We start from the raw sequence: 21,979 nt of genomic DNA on the forward strand, positions 1-21,979 counted from the left end.
GGCTAATCCTAAGGAGCCTACACACGTTGGATTGGATTGTTTAGGGTTTTGTTTAGTTTTCCCCCAGCAGATGTTTTGTTATTGGAGAAATAGTGCTGTATGTGTGGGGTTTGAACGGTGCATTATTATAAGGGTGCATCTTTTGTACTTAGCTAGTATAGCCCCTAGCTTTTAAAGATATTTGGGGCCTTTTTCTGCCTTTATTATTTGATAGTGTACAGTAAGCTGACAGGGAATGGGGGGGGGAGAGATGGGGCGTGACCCGCAACAAAGGTCGGCGGGATCGGGAGTCGAAGCCTAGGTCTAGCTGCCTGTACCGCTAGGCCGGCCCCGGCCACCACTAGCATTTATGTGTACAGTAGTTCACTCTTACTGTTGTCCAGTAGACAAAGTAGAGAATAAGCTGTGCTCTGTGTGAACTCAGCAGGATGCACAATTGTACAATACGAGTTGAGTTTGTGCTCTGACATGCAGCTGGTCTATATTACATAGCAGGCACCAACCACAGGTGATTGCCGCCAGTGCTGGGTCGCCTCCAGGTGTGCATGACTTGTGAATGTGATGCAATGCATTGCTGAGAAAGACGCATTCATGCTATGCAGACCTCCTCCCCTATGATAAATGTACCGTTGCTGCGTCCCCCCCCCTCCCCTCTCTGTATACCGTAACGGATTACCATATTACGTAACGATTCTGTGTACATGTTTCTTTGTGCTAGCATAAGGACTCGGAGAGGGTGTTTATGCTGTGTGTGTGTGTGTGTGTTTGTGTGTGTGGGTGTGGGGGGGGGGGGGGGGGGGGGTATTACAGAGATGATGCTTGGTGGGGATTGAGCCATCCATCAATATCTAGATTCACTAAGGCATGCCAGGCAGGAATCACAGTATGACTGCTCACACCTGGGTGAAACATTAGAGGGAAAACTTTGTTCTATTACCTCTCTCTCCATCTGTTTTTCTATACACTAGTCACCATTGCCAACAATCTCTTTCTTACCCTCCGCTCGCGTTCAGTCACTTTATCTTTCATTCACTCTCACTCATTATTTCTCCATCTGTCTCTCATTCACTATTCTCTCCCTCTGTCCTATGTCACTCCTTTTCTGTCTCATTCATTTTCATTGTGTCTAATTAATTTATCCTGTTTAACTATCTCTCGTGTGTGTGTGTGTGTGTGTGTGTGTGTGTGTGTGTGTGTGTGTGTGTGTGTGTGTGTGTGTGTGTGTGTGTGTGTGTGTGTGTGTGTGTGTGTGTGTGTGTGTGTGTGTGTGTGTGTGTGTGTGTGTGTGTGTGTGTGTGTGTGTGTGTGTGTGTGTGTGTGTGTGTGTGTGTGTGTGTGTGTGCGCGCGCTGAGTGAAGACCATTGCATTTACCTTTCTGTCTGTCATATAAAAGAGTAGTGTATCTATCGACCATTGCTGACTATATTGTAAATTTTATTGAATTTCGCAAGACAAGACAACATTGTCCAACGATTAATTCACTTTGCGGAACCATAACAGTCCTCTCTCTGTAATGGAGCCAAACTGTATTTGAGTCATGTAAGTCCCACTCATTTGGCACTGCATTGACATTTGACAGAAAAGGTCCCATCATTAAAAACAAAACGTAGGTGTATCATGACGATGAACAGCTAGAAGAACGCACGTAAGAATGGTGTGCATTTACGGCGGTGGAGAGAATCAGTGTTCAAGGACCTTAACTGCTCAGAAGAGGCCCAGGCCTAAATAGAGTGGATAATAGAGAGGCCTCTGTAGCAATTTGCACCATTCATGCTACATTACACAAACAGCTGTTGAGGCGAAGGACTGTGAAGAGCCTTATTTTTATTCAATTGTACCCACTGTACTGAAGAACACTCTAAAAATTCTACCCATAAAAGGTCCTGGTGCTCTGTTTCCTATCAGTCCTCTAACTCAGCTTCATGCATGTGTGGGGTGTATCGACAAACTGGTGCAAGGCTGAGCAGCCAGCCAGTAAGAAATTAAATCCTTGAGACAGCAGCATCTGCATTTCAAAATGAAACGTCACACCCCTCCATAGAAGTAGTGTGCTGTGCGATCAGTCCCTGCCTTTGTTTCGCTATGCTGTCGGTTCAACTTCGTCAGGGATATTATGTGAAACGCTGGTAAACAAGGAAAAGGGGGGAACCTATCAACGCACAGGGTGTCTGCGACTCTGCGACAGCCACAGCATTAATGAACCTTCGACATGAGATGAGCAATTATGCGTGATGTTGGCATGGTGTTTGTTCTTGTCTGTGAAGAACCATCCAATTATCGGCTGATCAGATGGTATCCAGGGGCTCACGACAACTGTCACTTGCAATTTTGATGGTGTACAGCTGATGGGGACTGTATCTAAGTAACACAGTGGACTGCTTTAAAAGGACCTGCTTTTGAGCTGGTTTGTTTTTCCAACAGTAATTACATCTGACAAACATGTCAGCATTTACAATTTACCCTTCTAGTTTGTTTTGTCATTGTACTAAGAGAAAGTGACAGATATGGAGATGCACTTTTAAGTGGGCCAAAAAAAAGAAGAAGAAGACTACTGGAGTATTTATGCTACCTTCTTAAAAGCGTCATTATGATTTCATAAGGAAAGCAGCATAGTACATTGGATTGGTTGGCCTGGTACCTGGAACTCCTTTCTCTGAATGGTTTCGCGTAGGAAGCATTTGGAAGAGAGTCAGAGTGTACAGTTGGCAGTAGTAACTAAACAGCTGCACATTGTCGTACAGAAGGAGAAAATCCTTTACCTCCAACGCACTTTCTAGTTTATGTACTTTCTAATTCCTCCTCTCTCTCTCTCTCTCTCTCTCTCTCTGTCTCTGTGTCTGTGTCTGTGTCTGTCTGTGTCTGTCTCTGTCTGTCTCTGTCTCTGTCTCTGTCTCTCTCTCTCTCTCTCTCTCTCTCTCTCTCTCTCTCTCTCTCTCTCTCTCTCTCTCTCTCTCTCTCTCTTTAAAGTTGTCACCAACTCACGTTTGGTTGTCCTGCACTGTTTTCCCTTTGCGGTAAGCAAATTCAGGTTTAAAAGATGTTATCTTCAGATTTTGGTCTGGAGTGATGGAGGTCTTCCAGGGATAAGTGGTGTTATTATGGATCAGAAATGGGTAATATGCAAATTATCTACATTTGCATGCCTCACTATAAAGAAGTGTCCATCAGCTATGCTGACAACTGCAAGTGTCCCTGTGGTAGTTAGCAGCCAAACCACTAGGGGGCAATGTGATCTCACCTCCAGCCCTGTACTGGTTTCAGTGATGGGATGATCCTTGTCATTCCTTTACCCTGCGACCAGTATTCCCACATCCTCTCTGATGTGTTGGTTGGTAGAGACGTGAGATGTGCAGACACACACCCCGCAGGCTAGACTGAGTTTTAGACAAGGGAAGAATTTTGAACGCATGGACTGATAATCATTGGGACCACCCACACATACAGAATTAATTGAGAGGGAGATGAATCACTGTGTCCACTGGCAGGCTCACTTAAAAGGCAGGATTCCGTAGCCAAGGTTGATGCAGCCCGGCTGGAGACCAGAGCAGAGGAAGCTGTTCTCTGTAGAAGCCTGAATGCCTTCCACCCTGAACCAGTTGCTGCTTTTCAAGCCTATAGGTTTGTTTTTGTCCTAAGTGGTTTGATGTGATAACTGAGTCACTTATGCCCTGCATGTTTTAAATAAGGCTAGCTACTCTCTTCCTTTGTATAAAACAACAAAGAATCCTTTTATATATATATATCCAACAGTACTAAAAAGCCCTAACTACTTAAGGCCCAATAACAAAAAGTCCCCCCAAAAGTCCAGTTAAAAAATCACACCAGTGTGAACTGAGTGGTGCAAGGTCTTATATAGCCTGATCAGCTGTGGTCTGACGTAATATCAGTGACCATAGTAACCATGCTAATTTTTTTGGGTCCCACGTACAGGTACACACACGTACAGGTACACGGGTACATACACGGGTACAGACAAAGCTGGTTTTTGTAGTGGTTTGCACCACTCAATAGCAGACCTACTAGTTCACAACGCATCACTATGCGATTCGTTGTGAGCTTGTAGATCTGCTGTTCTTGAATAAATCCCCCCGTAATGTTTGTTGTTGGTCATTACATGAACCCTTCACCCACAGAAGTGAGGTGAGCATGTACTGTATGTATCTAGCGCTTGCATGATGAAATGTGCTGCGTGTACTGGCACTGTTCATTCACTGTACATGTTACTGAGCATGTACAGTGAATTCACTGTACTTGCTACTGAGCATGTACAGTGAATTCACTGTACTTGCTACTGAGCATGTACAGTGAATTCACTGTACTTGCTACTGAGCATGTACAGTGAATTCACTGTACTTGCTACTGAGCATGTACAGTGAATTCACTGTACATGCTACTGAGCATGTCATTTCTGATTCCGCTTCACTATGCATTCTGTCACTCACTGTTGACTGTCTTCATGCTTATTCATCCGAGTAAAAGAAAGGCACGGTAACATATTTACTGTATACCTGTAGAGTGCCTTAACACAAAAACAAAACGAATTAAGAAAACAATATTTTCTTTTCTTTTTATGGATGAATTCCCCTTTTGCAGCAAGTCAACATAATAAGGCGCTCGGGCTCGGCACATGTCGAGGACGTGTATGTTGTGTATTCATGGCTTTGGGTATGCTAAGCGTTTGCGTGAACCTCCATTGTATGACTTGTGACCTTATACATTTGCTGTTGCATTTAGATAAGCTCTCCCAGCTCGTGCTCGTTTGCATCATTGGAGTGATAGGCTCTCCATCCTAATAACATCTCTGCTTGAGCCTGCTTCTGTCACATTCGGATTGAAAATACTCACTACAGTACATGGCAAAAGATATAGATCACTATGTAAAGAACAAGTCAGCAAAAATATGAAACGTGTTTGGAACACTACATAGCATATGCCTGCATGCTCTGTTGCAATGGACCCTAGTTAGAATTTAGAAGTTAACATTAAACACAGAAAGAAAACAAAAGTTGATTGAATTTGCGGTAGTTTCTTTTAGGTTCAGTGACAGCTGAACAGCTACACATCGGCAATCATTTAAGCGACCAATGGCCAAACAAAAGGTATTTAAAGCAAGAACGCCCGCACGACTCCAATGTCTTAGTTTCTCTTAACAGTCTTACCGGGTGCGCGGTCGAGGAAAATTAGCTTTACAAGAAATTCTCTAAGGAGAGAATACCAGCACTCACGGACAGGTCATTTGGTTTAAGGCACTTTTTATTATTTTATACTCGCACAGTATGCTGCAGAGCAGACAGCACAACGTACGCGTTTCACAGTATAGCCTTTGTCAGCGTTATACTATCAAACAAAAGGTAGAAATATGTCCGAACAAAAAGGTAGAAATTAGCCATAAATTGATAGTCTAATCTTGATACTTTAAAATACAATTTAATAAATACTATTTGTTATTATATTTGTACATTGTCTCCTCATATCTGTTTGACAGCAGTGTCAACCAGTGTCAAACATCTCTGCTTTGCATTTTGTATGGTGCATGTTTGTTGTTCACCACATTGTGTATGGTGCATGTTGTTCACCACATTGTGTATGGTGCATGTTGTTCACCACATTGTGTATGGTGCATGTTGTTCACCACATTGTGTATGGTGCATGTTGTTCACCACATTGTGTATGGTGCATGTTGTTCACCACATTGTGTATGGTGCATGTTGTTCACCACATTTTGTATGGTGCATGTTGTTCACCACATTGTGTATGGTGCATGTTGTTCACGGTGCATGTTGTTCACCACATTTTGTATGGTGCATGTTGTTCACCACATTGTGTATGGTGCATGTTGTTCACCACATTTTGTATGGTGCATGTTGTTCACCACATTTTGTATGGTGCATGTTGTTCACCACATGTTGTATGGTGCATGTTGTTCACCACATTTTGTATGGTGCATGTTGTTCACCACATGTTGTATGGTGCATGTTGTTCACCACATTTCTAAGTGCATTCTGAACACATTTTAGTTAATGGATGCTCATTAACTAACCCAGTGGTTTTCAACCTTTTTCTTATCAAGGTCCATTATTTATTCAGCATTTGAGCCAATTAAGGACCAACATTTGATGAGATCCTTCTGGAAGCGTTTGACAACTTCCAACCATAATTTGAATGATACATTCACCCATTGGCTCACTGTTGCAGTGCAACCAAGTAATGATTGTATTGGTGCATCCATTAAGGATAACTATGTTTTTCCACTTGGCAACATGATGGGTTACACCAATATACAGTACAAGGGGTCTTAGTTGTGCAGATAAATAATAATCATCCTGTCTCCCATGGTGGCTGCAAGATAGAGAATTTCACCCTTGGTTTCTTACAGTCCCAAATAAAACGTGAAATGTGTTTATTCCATTCTCTGAATTGTATTCCACCATTAATGACAAGAAAAGGAATCTGGGTATAATAATAATAATTTTGATTGCTTTTATTCTGCCACCGAAATCAAGAGGGGGCATTCACCATCTATTGAAGTCATCATGCATATTTTTAGTTATACCTTTATAATTAACTTCAAATAATTGTGACAGGTCCTTGGGGAAATTTACCCCTAATTGTTTAATATGAGATGAATACCAATTGAAATTGTACTTTGTACGTAATGTTTTCTTGTTTATGATTGTAATTAAATGTCAAGACCTGCATTTTATGTTGAGAACATAGCCTGAATAGAACCCATGTGTTTCCAACATCTCTGTCAATATAGGCAGCCCAGATCCTGGGTCCATGATTGTGATTAGTACATCATTATTCGCATACAAACTTATCTTACTGTATACTCCTCTTCACTGAAGTTTACAAAGTTAAACTTCACAACCAAAGGCTAATAAAACATCGAAAGGCTCTTATATAAGTTTCTACTGAACAATTGTTCGTTCACCTTTGACGAGGTAAAATTTCCCCTACAGATTTTGTCCATTTTGTGCGGAAACTAGCTTATCGAATGAGGTCCATGTATTTTCTGTTTGGGGTTTGGAACACCCGACATTTGGCTGACACGCTATGCAGTTATAGTCCACTAGCTACTGAAGGAGTGAGCGATTTGGAACCCAGCCCCATGAAGGGAACATTAATAATAAATGCAATTTTCTGCTGTTCAGAGGATCAGAAAAAGGGAGTGGCACACCGGTGTCACTTTACTTACCACCACCCCCCACCAATGTTATGTTAGGGAGTTCTCCATAATCCCTGCTCTGAGTTAGGTGTCGGTTTCACTGCATACTGTCGTAGCATGGTGGTGGGAGCCAGGGAATCAATAACCTGTCGTATGTGTGTGCGTGCGTGCGTGCGTGCGTGCATGCATGCATGCATGCATGCATGCATGCATGCATGCGTGCGTGCGTGTGTGCATGTGAGAGAGAAAGAGAGATCTTGCATACTTGGTGGTGGTGGTGGGGGTATAGGCTCTTGCTTCTTCTGCTGGGGAAGACGACAACAGCCTGAGCCTTCACACAGCCTTCCCTGCAAGTAATGAGAGACCAACTTGCAAAACCAATGTCGCCACACATGACACAATTAAAGACTGTGTGTGTGTGCGCGTGCGTGCGCGTGTGTGTCTCATTACCGTGTTGTGCATACACAGTAGCCTACCTGACTGTGTGCATGAATAAATGTGTATAATGTTATGTATGTAATTTGTCTGTTCGTGGATATGCATGCTTTGTGTGTGCTGTGTGTATGTTCCCACGTGCATGATGTAGGGTCTTTTTGCAAGCACCCTCAGGGGCTGCTGATAGAGCCGTTTGGCTGATGAAGAGGGAACTGTACAGTTTACCCCCTGCTAGGAGATGAGTCTTCTGTAGAACTCCGATAACGTCATCAGGCCCGGAAGAAATGAGACCTGCTGAGAAGATCTCTCTGCGTTTCTCTTTCATATTCAGATGTGGTCGCGACAGAGAGCGGGGACAAACCTTTACTTCTAGGTTATCTCTCAATGAGCAATGAAAAAGAAGGGTTGTCCGCACACTGTGTATCTGTAGGTAACAACGTTTCGACGTGTCTTTGTCAGGTACAAAACATCAAGTAGGCGTATTATATACAACAGCAACAGCATATGGGCAGGTCAACAAGGAACAAGCTCTTTTGCAATGAAGGAAATCAAGCAAGACACACCCACCGCATCTGAAAGGATATGGCTGCAATTAGCATAAAGGGCATAGCAAGCCGAGGACTATAATTATATTAAATATAGTGGCACTAGGGCCAACTCTTTAGAACCCAAGTAGAATAGGGAAGTATAGTGGTGCAGACAAAATGAATAATAAGCTGCAAACCAGTAAAAACATTGCAAATAATCAAAATACTGCCTACAAGAGGAGACCATAATACAATAACAACAAAATAGTAAGTAGTACCACAATTGCAGTACAAAATAATGAGGACACAGCATAATGGCTCGTACACACTGCCTGATATTTGCTCCGATTATGCTGTCGGGGAGCATTTTTGGCGCTCGCCGACAAAACCCCCGATCTGACGTAAAATCGGGCTTTGATCGGCAAGGTTTTGCTCGCTGTGTGTGAAAGGAGCTGCAAGAAGATCCAGCGCCGATAAAAGCGCTTGCCGATGCCTCCCCGACCATTTCTGAACATCTAGCACGTTTGATATTTGACTCTGTCGCCGACTGGATATCATACAGTATGAACTGGGTTGCGACTGCGCCCCGATAAGGCCTGTATTACAACCAATGAGAGCACACTGCTCACAGCACTGCTGTCTATCTGTCTGTCGACTGTATAGATGATCAGATATATATACCTATATATATATATATATATATATATATATATATATATATATATATATATATATATATAACCTTCATTCCGTCGGTAAATCCCTGTAGGCTACCCACATATTGGTAGCCTATATTGACCCAATATTGCCGTTACGCATTTCACTTGAATAATGTTGATAAAACTCGGATTCGGAATCAACAGTGCGTGCGTGCGTGCGTGCGTGCGTGCGTGCGTGAGACAGAGTTATTTAATGAAACTCAAGATTATAACGTCCTGTCTCGCTATAGCGCTATCACAAACATGCCGCCCTGTGTGTAGCCTGCATGGCTATTCCTGTGTGTGTGTGGCGTGCCGTGCACGGAGAGAGAGAGAGAGAGAGAGAGAGAGAGAGATGCGCCCTGTGTGGGTCTCGCGCTTGTATCACCGCATCCTGCACGTGCATGTCAAAATGAATTGGAATAAAAAAACAAATGATGTAGCCGCTGCTCTCGGGTCTGGTGAACTCTTGCAGTGTGTGATCCCTGGTCGGCAATCAATCGTTTAGTGTGAAAGCCACAAAGATATAATGACAGCCGATCAAGAAAAAAGACTCCTGCAGTGTGAAATGCACAACGATCTGATGACTCGCCGACAACTTTAAAACTCCTACAGTGTGTAGGGGCCATTAGGACAACTAAAATTGGCAAGAAAAACAATGTGTACACAAACAAAAAGTTAAAAGAATGAAAAAGAAAAAGAAAGAATTATCCCAGAAAGGTTTTGACATCAAATTCCTCATTCAGCCCTTGAGGAGCCATAGTATTGAGTGTGTAAATATAAAAAGCTTCACGTTGAAGTAGGAGTCGATTGTGGTCACCACCGCGAGGGGGTCTCTCGACCTTCTCTATACCCTATATCTTAAAGAGGAACATTGTAGTGTGGAGGGCATTTGCCTGCTCATATGACAGCAGAGCTGCAGCTGACATATTTTACCGTACAAGACCACAGCACTGTCTAAAGTGATATACTGGTATGGCACAATATGGAAATTACGTTTCCCGGCAGATTTGTTGCCCTGATTATACATGTAAGAAATTGGCGTACCTTACATGAGTACACATGAGCCTAGCTTAAAAATCGTTATAAATAAATGACTATAAATTAGGCATTAAATTGTACATATTATTTAGGGCACAAGCTGTAATACTTGTGTGATTGTTCCCTTGTTCTTTTGCTGCTTCGTTGAAGAAGGAAGTGCAGAAGTTCATAATTTCTCCATCTTGGATCCATATATAGCTCAATCTGAGAACCCATGCGGTAAACAAAATCACACCTGTGTGAAGTGAGGGGCGCTCTAATCAATTATTGACCTTGAAACATACCTTAGTTACCTCACCAAGAATGGTGGTCCCTTATTGGCCAAGGGTTTCCACCGACATACCGAGAGCCGATTTGCTCAGACGTAAATTCTCCATTCATTGTCAATGGCATTTAATGCATGTGTTAAGACAGAATCTACCTTATAGCTGTTTATAGGACTCAACAATCATACTTTAATAAGACAAACATAACAAGTCCATAGACATGGCTGCCACGTGACATCACAGGGGGCATGAATACGACAAAGATACAAAGTCCAGACTTGCCACATGACGGAAGCCAGATGAAAATAAAACATTTTCCTATGCCCACCTTTCTGGGTTTGTGTGAAAACAAACATTGGTGCCAAAAGTGATGGGCCGGAATGACATCACATGTGTTCAACCAATCAAATCATCACATATTTGATTGGTTGAACACATGTGATGTATGATGATGTATGATGATAAGAGCGCCCCTTACTTCACATGAGTGTGATTTATTTTGCTTTTTGTTCAGCTGCTGAACTGAATCTGTCTTGAGAGATTACTTATGCTGCCAGTGGATTTGCAGGCCTCCAGAGCAGTGTTGTTTTCGTCGACTAAAACTAAGACGAAAAATGTTCGTCGACTACCTTTTTTCACTAACAAAAACAAATGGAAACTAAATGAAAACTAAGCTATGATGACTAAAACTAAGACTAAATATACTGACAATTTCGTCGACAAATAAAAACTAGACTAAAATGTTAGGAAGGGACTAGTGGACAAGAGATCCAGTATCAAGTCATTTTACACTTGGTTGCATGTGTAAAAACACTCATTACGACGGCATCAAGGCCCGCCAAAATACATTTTAGTCGACTAAATCAACTGTAGATTTAGTCGACTAAAACTAGACTAACACTAAGACATTCCAGGTGACTAAAATGTGACTAAAACTAAATGAAGTTTCAGTCCAAAGACTATGACTAAACTAAAATTTGCTGCCAAAAACAACACTGCTCCAGAGGCAGCTGTGCTGCACTGATGTCAAACCACCAGTTTGAACATTCATCTGGACCTGTTGAGATGTCCATTGGTGACTAACGTGGCTTTACTCTCGTCTGTTCAGCAGCAGAATAAAGGATACATTTACATCGAACTGCTGGCTCAGAGCTTTGGCTAGGCTCAACGATTTCTCTCGAGGATATACTGTAGTTCAGTTCATTTGTGTGTACTGTAGCTTATTTGCACAATGATTTAAACATAGAGTCAAAGAGATAAAACAAAGTGAATGCTAAAAGTACATGAAGGTAGAAGCAAAATGCAAAACAAAGCCCACACACTGGAGATTGGAATAACAACTAGATGCTTACAGTGACAACATCATTGAAACATTCTCTTGGTCTGGGTCTATACTGTAGTGTATTGATTGATTGATTGAAGTATGTACAATACAGTACATGATGAATTCATGATCTGTTCTGTTCTTTGACTATATAGAAGTGTCTATTTTGTCTCTAAATGTTTTGATGAATTAAACATGGTGGACCCTCTTGTAAACAAGTGTAATGCTTAATTGGGTCGTCCACTCACAATTAACAGTCTTTGTATTGAGTTTGTGCTTGAAATGCACTGTAATTCTGCAAACTGTTAATAAATATTCAATCAATCAATCAATCAAAAGTATTTATTAACAGTTTGCAGAATGGGTACATTTCACATGAAAGCAATACTCAATACAAAGACTGTTACTGTGGACGACACACTGATAAAAGCATTACACTTGTTTACAACAGGGTCCACCATTTTCAATTCATCAGAACATTTAGAGACGTACAAATATACACTTCTAGAATACTGTAGACTACTGTATATACTGTAGACTCGGTCACTAACCAAGCTCTGAATCATTACACTTCCTGGGCACATACTGTACAACTTTTGTCAAGTTGTCATGTCTTTGCAGTCTGCCGTGACGTTAATTAAATCAGTTCAAGCCAAGGCGAGACCGCATCATTACAGATTAAAGTGGGTTTGTCTGACTCAGTTATTTGCTGTAAACTCGCGGTGGGGGGATAGTGGATTAGCTACCGGTCGAACGCTGCCAACTGCAGTGAAATGCAGTAAAGCTGACAAGGGTGAGGCCGTCGTACAGTTTGGTGGCAACGGTGATTCATTGAGCCGCTGACCTTCCTCCAAAGGAGATGATGAACGGCTTGGTGCCAGACCCCCTGACCAACCTGGGGCCCCTAGCTGCTCTGCCTCTCAGCTATCTGAAGCCTCACCTTCAGCTCACATTCAATCACTCTGGCGGGTCACCGGTTGATAAATATCTGCCATATGGGTACCTTCCTCACCTCTCACTCTGTGTCCGGCAAAACAAACAACGAAATGACACTGGTGCTGCAATGGTGTCACCCAGCGCTGCTGTGCACTGCCCCCCCGCCCAACTCTGGTTTGCCCCCTGGCTTGGAATTGCCTGCATTATAAGTTAACAGCTAATATAGGTGACGACGGACGAATTGGTGTTCTGTTGCCCTCCCTATCTGTCAGTTTGAGTGTGTGTGTGTGTGTGTGTGTGTGTGTGTGTGTGTGTGTGTGTGTGTGTGTGTGTGTGTGTGTGTGTGTGTGTGTGTGTGTGTGTGTGTGTGTGTGTGTGTGTGTGTGTGTGTGTGTGTGTGTGTGTGTGTGTGTGTGTGTGTGTGTGTGCGCGTGTGTGTGTTGGGGTGAGACTCAGGAGATTATGGTTGCTTCACTCAATAGTTCATCTATCTTGTGCAGTACTTCACCTGACACTAGAAGTACATTTGGTGTTGACCTAAAATACCCATTTTTTTACCCATTTCTTTTCATGAAAGTTGGGTGCATTAAACTCCACAGAAGTACACTTTACTGGATTTGAAAGAGCATGCAGGTTAGTGTTGTCGTTTCTTGGCTGCAGGCACACTAGGGTTTCAGGCTATAGAAGCATGCAGTAGTGTCCTTTATCCGCTAAGCTTGCAGTACCAGATTCGGCCACTAGTTAATCCATGCTTCAAGAATCCGTTACGGTCTTGGGGGCTTGGAAATACCCCATTTAGACAAACACACCCAGCTGTTGTCTGGGTGGCTTATTCTGTGTCTCGTATCAGGAGTCAGGACATTCATATAAGTAAACCCCCGTGGCCTCAACACAAGTACCTCTCCCCGTTTCATAAAAGAAGTCAGTGCTGTCCTGCAGAAGCCCTCTGGAACTCCTGGTATTACAAGAGTATGGGAGGTGCACCTGCTCCTGGCATGGCTTGGAAATAAAGCAGAAGCAATTACTAGGCACTCCTGGTGTATTTCAGCCTCTGGGCTGTCGCCTGGGCAGGAGCCCTGGCTCTGGGCTCTCCTTGCAAAATTCATCGACTCACGCACACAGCATGTTTAAACTATAGAAACATTATTCCAAACAACAGCAAGTCCTGCACACGGACAGGTGCTGCATGGTGATGGTACTACAGAGAACGAAAGATAGAGATAAAGAAACGGAGAGTATAGACCATGAATTAATAGTTTGAAAAGCTGTAGTGGTGAATTCTAAATGTTTCTGGAAGCATGGCGGTATTGATTATAATAGTTTGTGTTTTCCGTTATACATTCCTTCCTGTACTATGGTCAGCATGACTTGAGACTAAATACTGCGTTGCTGATATAATAAGACCACCCCATGAGCAATTAGTCTCTTACTGTGGGTTTCCATGGTAGCACCCATTAATTATGATGGCCTAGTATGAATGAACGCACTATTAGCCAATGCCATGTCATATTTTAATGTTGCTATTTAAATGCAAATTCTAACTTAATGACCCCAATTGAATTGCAATGAATAGTTTCAATTTCAATTTTTTTTGTATGCCTTTGATGTGCCTTTGAAGCATGCAATGCCCCAGCAGCATTGCATCATAGTGGAATGTTTTACCGCATGGAAAATAAATATCTAAACTTTGCGTGGCTCTATGAGAACAGAGCCACGCAAAGTATCATAAATATAAACTGACCCCTTGACTTCATTGAGTTAAAACAGAAATTGGCACAGGTTTAATATGTGCATTTTAATATGCTGCAAACACGGGCAGACAAAGCTAGAGGACACGATGGGATCCAGAAAGATTGCAGCCCACAGAACGGTACAAGAGACCGTGAAACACAGCAGAGGTGTGTGGTAACTCAATAACCTCACCTACACCAAGCATCTATAGCATGGTCCTCTCCCTCTCTCTCTCTCTCTCATGCCTTTAATATGTGCATTTTAATATGCTGCAAACACGGGCAGACAAAGCTAAAGGACACGATGGGATCCAGAAAGATTGCAGCCCACAGAACGGTACAAGAGACCGTGAAACACAGCGGAGGTGTGTTAACTCAATAACCTCACCTACACCAAGCATCTATAGCATGGTCCTCTCTCTCTCTCTCTCTCTCTCTCTCTCTCTCTCTCTCTCTCTCTCTCTCTCTCTCTCTCACGCCTCAGCTCATAACCTTGGCCAATACTGATGTCCCTGCGGGGCTAATGCCGGTCAGAGTGGGTTGTAATACTACTAATCAGACGCTTTAACTTTTATGTAAATTGCACCCGGCTTATGAATTTTTAAAGAGGTGATGTCAAAGACAAAAGAGGGAGGGATGAGGGGATCGAGGTGAGCGAATGCTGAACTGTCAGAGATGTGCGCGCTCTAAATCTGATTACCCCTCAGTGGAGAAACGCTCTCACCCACACAAATGAGGCCCAGGTACCTAGTTATTGTACTGTAATTAGGTATTCTGTCTCTAATGCTGGCCACGCACGGACGTATTTTCTAAACTGATTCCATGTAAGACACTTGCAGAAACGTGATAAGACCTTAATCCTGCCAGTATTACTTTTACAAAATGTCTAAAATAAGCAAAATAAATACTTGCTGTGTGCTTGATGGTGAATAATAAATGCCGTTCCAGTTCAGTGATGTTAAAAAGTGTCGATGCCATACTGTGTAGGCTCAGTATGTCAGCTAGAAACTCCTCTATCAGGTGAAAATAAGTTGTTATTGGCCTCCCTCTACACAGGTAATCCAACAGCTTAACCATTCAAAAGTTCAAGAAGACAAAAAAACAGGCATGTCGTCGTCTTTCATCTTTACTTGAAGACAACATGCAGGAGACGTACTCTATGGTACTCAGTGTTTCTAAAACTCTTTCATGTCAAGTACAGAGGTACAATTATACAATAATGCTAAAAGAAAAACACAAAGAACCCTGAGGGCCTGTTTCCATTGTGGTCTGGTGTATTCATGGTGCTCTTTTATGGCGGTTTTGAAGGAGGGTAGGGAATCGGGCTTTTTGATGGCTGTTGGTAGGGCATTCCACATTTTGGTGGCATTATAGTAGAATGAATTCATCCCCAAGCTTGCGCTGAATCTGGTGAGTGAGGTCAGTGGAACACCCTCTGGTGTTGTGCCTGTGGGCGTTACTCACATGTTTGAAGTAGTTACTACAGTAGACAGGTTACAGGTCTCTTGAGGAACCTCAAAACCAGGCCCATTGCAAGTTGCTGGACTCTGTCCTCTACCCTGAGCCATCTCACCCTATAGCTGTGTAATGAGCAGGGGTTAGGGGAGTCCATAGGCGGATCTAGAGATAAAGGGCCCCTGGGCCACCAACATGCAAAGGAGACCTCCCTCTGGAAGCCTTATGGATGAACTGAGGGTTTAAACACTTGCAGTAACATGTATCATAATGATGGTTTAGGACTTTTTTTCTACTCTGTCTGTGTTCATATAGGAGGGCTGTGGGCAGTTCAGAAACCCGTCCACCAGTGACATCATTGATGAGGAATCCAAGCTAATAGAAACTGCAGGCGTTCTAGTCCTGAAAAGTTGCAATGTGAAAATGGAAGCCATCGTTCTCACGATAATACAAATCTAAACATTTTTGTGAAAAAAGATTGTTTAAAAAAATGTCTGCCTAACGATGTTGTTACTGGTGGACGGGTTTCTGAACTGCCTAGTGCCCACAGCCCTCCTATGAGACACAGACTGAATAGGAAAAAAATGTGCCATTTTATCATGATTATTAGTGATTATATGAAGATAGGTTGAAAAGTGGTGAAGTGGTCCTTTAATAACTGTTATTAACTTTGCACTTTTTGGGGGCCCCTGAGTGTGAGCCTTCGTGTGACAGCAACACGCTCGTGCGGAGGCTCAAGCTCAGGGTCCCCCCTAGCTCAGGGGCCCCTGGGCCTGGGCCCAACAGGCCTGTTGAATAATCCTCCCCTGGGGGAGTCCTAGGTGTGAAGTCTAGCAGTCTAACTAATTTGTTTTTAGAGGTCTATAGTTTTGATTTTAGTGCCTTTTGGATTCTATAGTACCATGAGGTGCATGCATATAGTCAAAATGACACTGGCTGATTGCTTCAGCTAGTGTCCTCAGTGCATTCCTAGTACTACTGACCAACGAGTTGATCCTGTCATTTTATCACCGGGAAAGGTTATCCAAGTTTGTGGCCTTATAGTGAGGTTAATTTTGAACCCAAAAATTATATATTCAGTTTTACCTAGGTGTAATGACAGTTTGTTATCAGCGAGCCATGTGCAGATTTTACTGAGCTCATGGCTAAGGGCTTTTTCTAAATGCGTGGGCGGAATTGACCTAACGACTAAATTGGAAAATGAAAAAAAGATAACAAAATAAATAATATAATGATAGTGAGGTCCTGCACATTTACAAGAGCTAGGCAAATGATTGTAACATTTTTTATTATGTTAACCTACTGTATACATATATTCTCTAATGGAGATGATGGTTTTCACATTTTAATGACCTGGTTCTGTCTGTGGTAGATGAAGAGAATAGAGGGGTGTTTTTGCCTTAAGGTAAGATGGAGAAGCATGAGCATCCATATAGACAACTAGCCCACACAGATTAAATGTCTCGCTAAAACAGCGTTGCCCTGTAATTACTGACCTGCATTGTACGCCACCCAAGGCAGCCTCTTAAGCATCTCTCGCACGCACCACGCACGCACGCACGCACACACACACACACACACACGCACACACGCACACGCACACACGCACACAATTGTGCTGCTGTAGCAGACTGATTTCATAATTCAGGTCAACAGCGGGCCTTAGGCGTACAACCCGAGCGCTCCCGTCTTCATTTGTGTGAGAGGTATAATACCTCTGATGTGCAGCTCGAGCGCTTCACAGGTTTAGACTGATGTGTTCGCCTCAAGGAATGGACCCCTCAGCAACCAGGCAATAGGCTTTTGTTGTGTGACTCCTACAAACATTTTTTCTTCAAGCAAAACTCAAATCCTGACGCTCTGTCAGGATTTATTTTAAGTAAGTGTGCTCATAATATGAAACGAGACAGTGTTCTCTCTGATTTCGAAATCACTGATATGAGTTTTTGCTCTCATTCTGACATTCTCTGGACAATGTACTGTAAGATGTATGCATTTATGTAAATTATGCGTGTGGGTAATAACAATAATCAGAAGAAAATCATAGGGGTGGCCGTAGCCACGCACGCGTAGCTTAGTGCAGTGGTTCTCAAACTGTCCGGGTCGAGACCCAAAAGAGAAATTAGACGTTTGCCCATTAGTGAAAATAGAAGATCTATTGTACAAGCGCACAACACGACACTTCGCGCTGCGTTGTGTCCCGGCCCCGGTCTACATGTTGAAGTGTCCCTGAGCAAGACAATTAACCCCTGACTGCTCCCCGAGGCGCTGCCCCTGTAGCGCCCACTGCTTATAGGATTGGTAAAATGTCACACAGTGACAAATATTGTAGAGGAGGGCGAACTTCATATATTCATTGTGCCCCCTTTAGTTGCTGTTGCACATATATAGAGAATTTGTCCTCTGCATCTACCCAGCCTAACTATTGGTATACAGTAGACCTACATATCGTAAATGCTATTGGGCATATCATATCCTTTAACCACTTGAGCCCTATATTTTGTACTTTTTTTGACAGTGTTATGCAAAAATAGTGAAAATTGCCAATCTACAAGCTCAGAATGATTCACAATGCGACGCGTTGAGAGCTTTTATATCTGCTTTTAAAAATTCACTATCTTTTTGGTATGCCCAATATAGGGTTATCAGGTTACTTGAAGGTCTGTGGGTTTTCATGAATTTAGCTTGTGACTAAATAATAAGTCTACATTGAATCCATTGGACCACACATTATTTTTTCCATTTCTTGAAAACCAAGTAATGGTTTTGCGTATACACGGTTTCTTCCTGACAAAAACAACAACATACTGTCCTGGACAGTATGATATACAGTGTTTACAGAACCAGAAGAAAAGAAGACATACATTTTGATCACACAAGCCCCATAACACAATTCTGGAATTCTATTTAGAAAGAAACAGAGCATGCAGCAAAAATAAAACAGAAAATATTGTACTGCTTGTTGTCAAACAACATAGGGATCATCTGGGCCATAACAAATGATTTAAAGTGACAGAATCAGGTCCCATTAAAGATAATATTGTTTTTGATTTGTCTAGGCTAATTTGAATTGGTTTGTTCAGCGTATAGTCTCCGAAGAGCAAGCATCGGTTTTCTTTTAAAAATGGAAATCAATTAAGAGTTAATGGCCTAGAGGTGCAATAAAGACTACATTGATCCCAGCATCCCACAAATGAAACCCGAAATCCAGATGCAAACAAAGGCCTCCTGTTTTATGATTTTCATGGCTGTTAAAGTGTGTAGGGAAAAGAAAGGGATTATTCAGAGATTGTGAGTGGCTTTCATCCACTGTTCCTAGGCTATTGAACAGATGGTTCTGAAATGTTTCCAATATGCCAGAGCCCCCCAAATAGCACCTGGCTGTGGTCCCCTAAACGTGCAGATTGAGCTTGTAGAATGGCTATTTTCACCATGTTTGAACATTTTTGACAATTTTAAGTAAGTAAGTAGGCACAGAATATTTATCTCCATTACGATCGCACCCCCGGCCGTTGATAATCACGGAGCATGATGTGCGTTCGGATGCTCGCGATTTTAAAATAAATAAATCAAATAAATAAATGAATTGAGAAGACAAGGTCGGGGTGCTGGGCCCTCACACAATTACGACAATGAACGGGAAGCTGACAGACTAACCGGGCCTGCTAATCGCTGTCTCTGCCTTGAGGGCACGATTTACCTCGAGGGGCCTAGTCCCGAGTTTGGCGCAAGAGCAAACTGCATGGCTGCTATGTGAATATGGTCACATTGGTCAGAGTCCACGTGTCGTATAGTAGAGGCCTAGCAATGTAAATGGTGCATTTATATAGTAAATGGTGCCTTGCTTTACATAGATTGTGCATTACATTCACCCATTCACACACACATTCATACACCGATTGGCGGCGGAAACCATGCAAGGCACCAACCAGCACATCAGGAGCAATTAGGGGTTCAGTGTCTTGCTCAAGGACACTTCGACACTAACTCTGGGGGAGCCCGGGTTCGAACTGGCAACCTTGCACTTACTACCCCTGAGCCACCGCCGCCCCCACGTCTCTCTCATTCTCATTTTCTCTCTTATTCAATGCTTCAATATCATACGTAGGTTCTTCTCTGTCTTCGGGGAGAAGTAGTCTTCAGCGCAGAAAGCATAGGCTACTGCTGTATCTTCCATCAGACATTGTGTACTTGGCTCTTCTCTGCACATTTCACAGGGTTTCCATCATGCCTCCCTGGGGATCCACGGAAAAGGGAAAAAATAGGGGGTCAAAAGCTCTTCTCTCAGCATGGACCATGGAGAGCTTGGTTTACATTTAGAATGCCCCCCTTCTGTCTCTCCCTGACTTATTCTTGTGTTTTCTAATTAGGGCGTGATTGGATTAAGCAAGGAAATGTTGGAGAGAGAGAGAGAGCAGCAGTGATGCTGAATATATAATCCACTATTAGACTTATTGTCTAATAGACGAAATCCTTGGAAATAGTGTTTTTCATTTGGAGTGCATGTGTCTTGTGTAGGAGTGCAACAGTTAATTGAACTAATCGAGTATTAAAAAAACCCCACACGAAATGTAATACAATCTTCTTTTTAAATAGCAAAAAATATAATAATTTACATAAATATAATAAATAACAGATCTACATGCTCACAATGGTTATTCAGACTAATCAATTTAGTCAATTACAAAACGAAGAAAATAAGAAATTGTTCACGTTGATGATGATTGATTGAAAATTGGTCTATATATTTTTTAAGAATTGCTTTTTTCTTATTCAACTAATCAAAAAGTAGTCAATAGAATACTTGCTGAGAAGTTAGTCAGTGCTGTTTTCCCTCCCACCGCATGAAGTGACAGTTGGCTTGTGCTTAGATTTTAGTTGGCATAATATTGTTTTGCATGTGTATTTTGTATGTATGAATGAAACAACATCTATCTGTCTGTCTGTGCTGTCGGCCCATTTATTTATTATTTTGAAAGGTTAAAGCACTATATTCTGCTAGTAGGCTGGCTAATCATTGCTATAGAGTGTTTGTTCAATAACAGGGGTCCTCCCATCTCTTTAATAAACAGAAGAAGAAAAATAATCTGGTGGGTTGCACATTTTCAACCAATCAGGAGAGAGTACCCATTACCAGCTTCAATTTGATATTTGATATCGTTCCAGTTCCAATTTGTATATTAATATATTATTTTTTAATACAATTGCTATCCTGACCTGAAAATGCATTTTCCATTTATTAACGAGCTGGAGAGACAGGGAGACCTTTGTTACTGAACAAATAGCAATCTATCTATCCATCTATAGCAATGATTACGATCAGAATATATAGTTATTTAACACTAATTTAAAAAAGGAATATCACCTTGCCTTTAATATACTGTAGCTATGAAGAGAGTTAACTGAGGATAGTGGTTTTGGTGGTGGTTCAACTTTAATTGGGAAATGGATTTTTATTAGGCCTGTCAGTCGATTAAAATATTTAATCGCGATTAATCGCATGATTGCCCATAGTTAATCGCCGATTAATCGCAAATTAATCGCATATTTTGTATCCATTCTAAATATACCTTAAATCAGTGGTTTTCAAGATTTTTCATATCAAGGTCCATTATGTATTCTGCATTTGAGCCACAGACCACCATTTGATGACATTTAGCCTTCCATTTGGTTACCAACTCTCCATCATTTAGCTGGGGACCACCTGGAACCCCCTCAGGGACCACTGGTTCAATCAGAACCACTGCTTTTCAAGTTTTAAATACTCTTATCAACATGGGAGAATGCTTGCTTTATTGCAAATGCCATGGAAGAGGGAAACAAAATCATAAACTCAACTCAACACAGTCTCACACACACACACACACACACACACACACACCCAGGCGAGAGCTCTCTCTCCTGTAAGCACGCACGCACAGTCAGGCTGTCAACATTAGCTTTAGCATTAGCATGGTCTGTGTAGCATCACGCTATCACAACTGACTATGTTTGTCAACCAAAACTGCCAGAGTTTTGCTTTTGCCCAATGCCCAATTCAAAGAGCTTCTGATCTAACACGTTGTGGAGCAAATTAATTAATAACAAGCCCAACGAACGCGACGACTCGAGTGCTCACAGCTCAACTGCCCAGCCCACACTGGTAGGCTACACTCTATCTGCGCACCGGTCCTGCACAGGCTGACGGACGAGTCACTGGGAGAGAGAGTGGGGAGAGAGGCGGGGCTCACTGACTGCCTGCATTCACATGAATGCGTCTCTCAACTATTCTGTCAAACTTCACCGTGCGTTAATCGCGCGTTAATTAAATTAACGCCGTTAAAATGACTTTGAGTTAACGCACGATTAACGCGTTAACTTTGACAGCCTTAATTTTTATCTCTTGCATTTTTACACTT

Source organism: Electrona antarctica (genome assembly GCF_951216825.1).
Source record: "Electrona antarctica genome assembly, chromosome: 19".
NCBI classification, from domain to species: domain Eukaryota; kingdom Metazoa; phylum Chordata; class Actinopteri; order Myctophiformes; family Myctophidae; genus Electrona; species Electrona antarctica.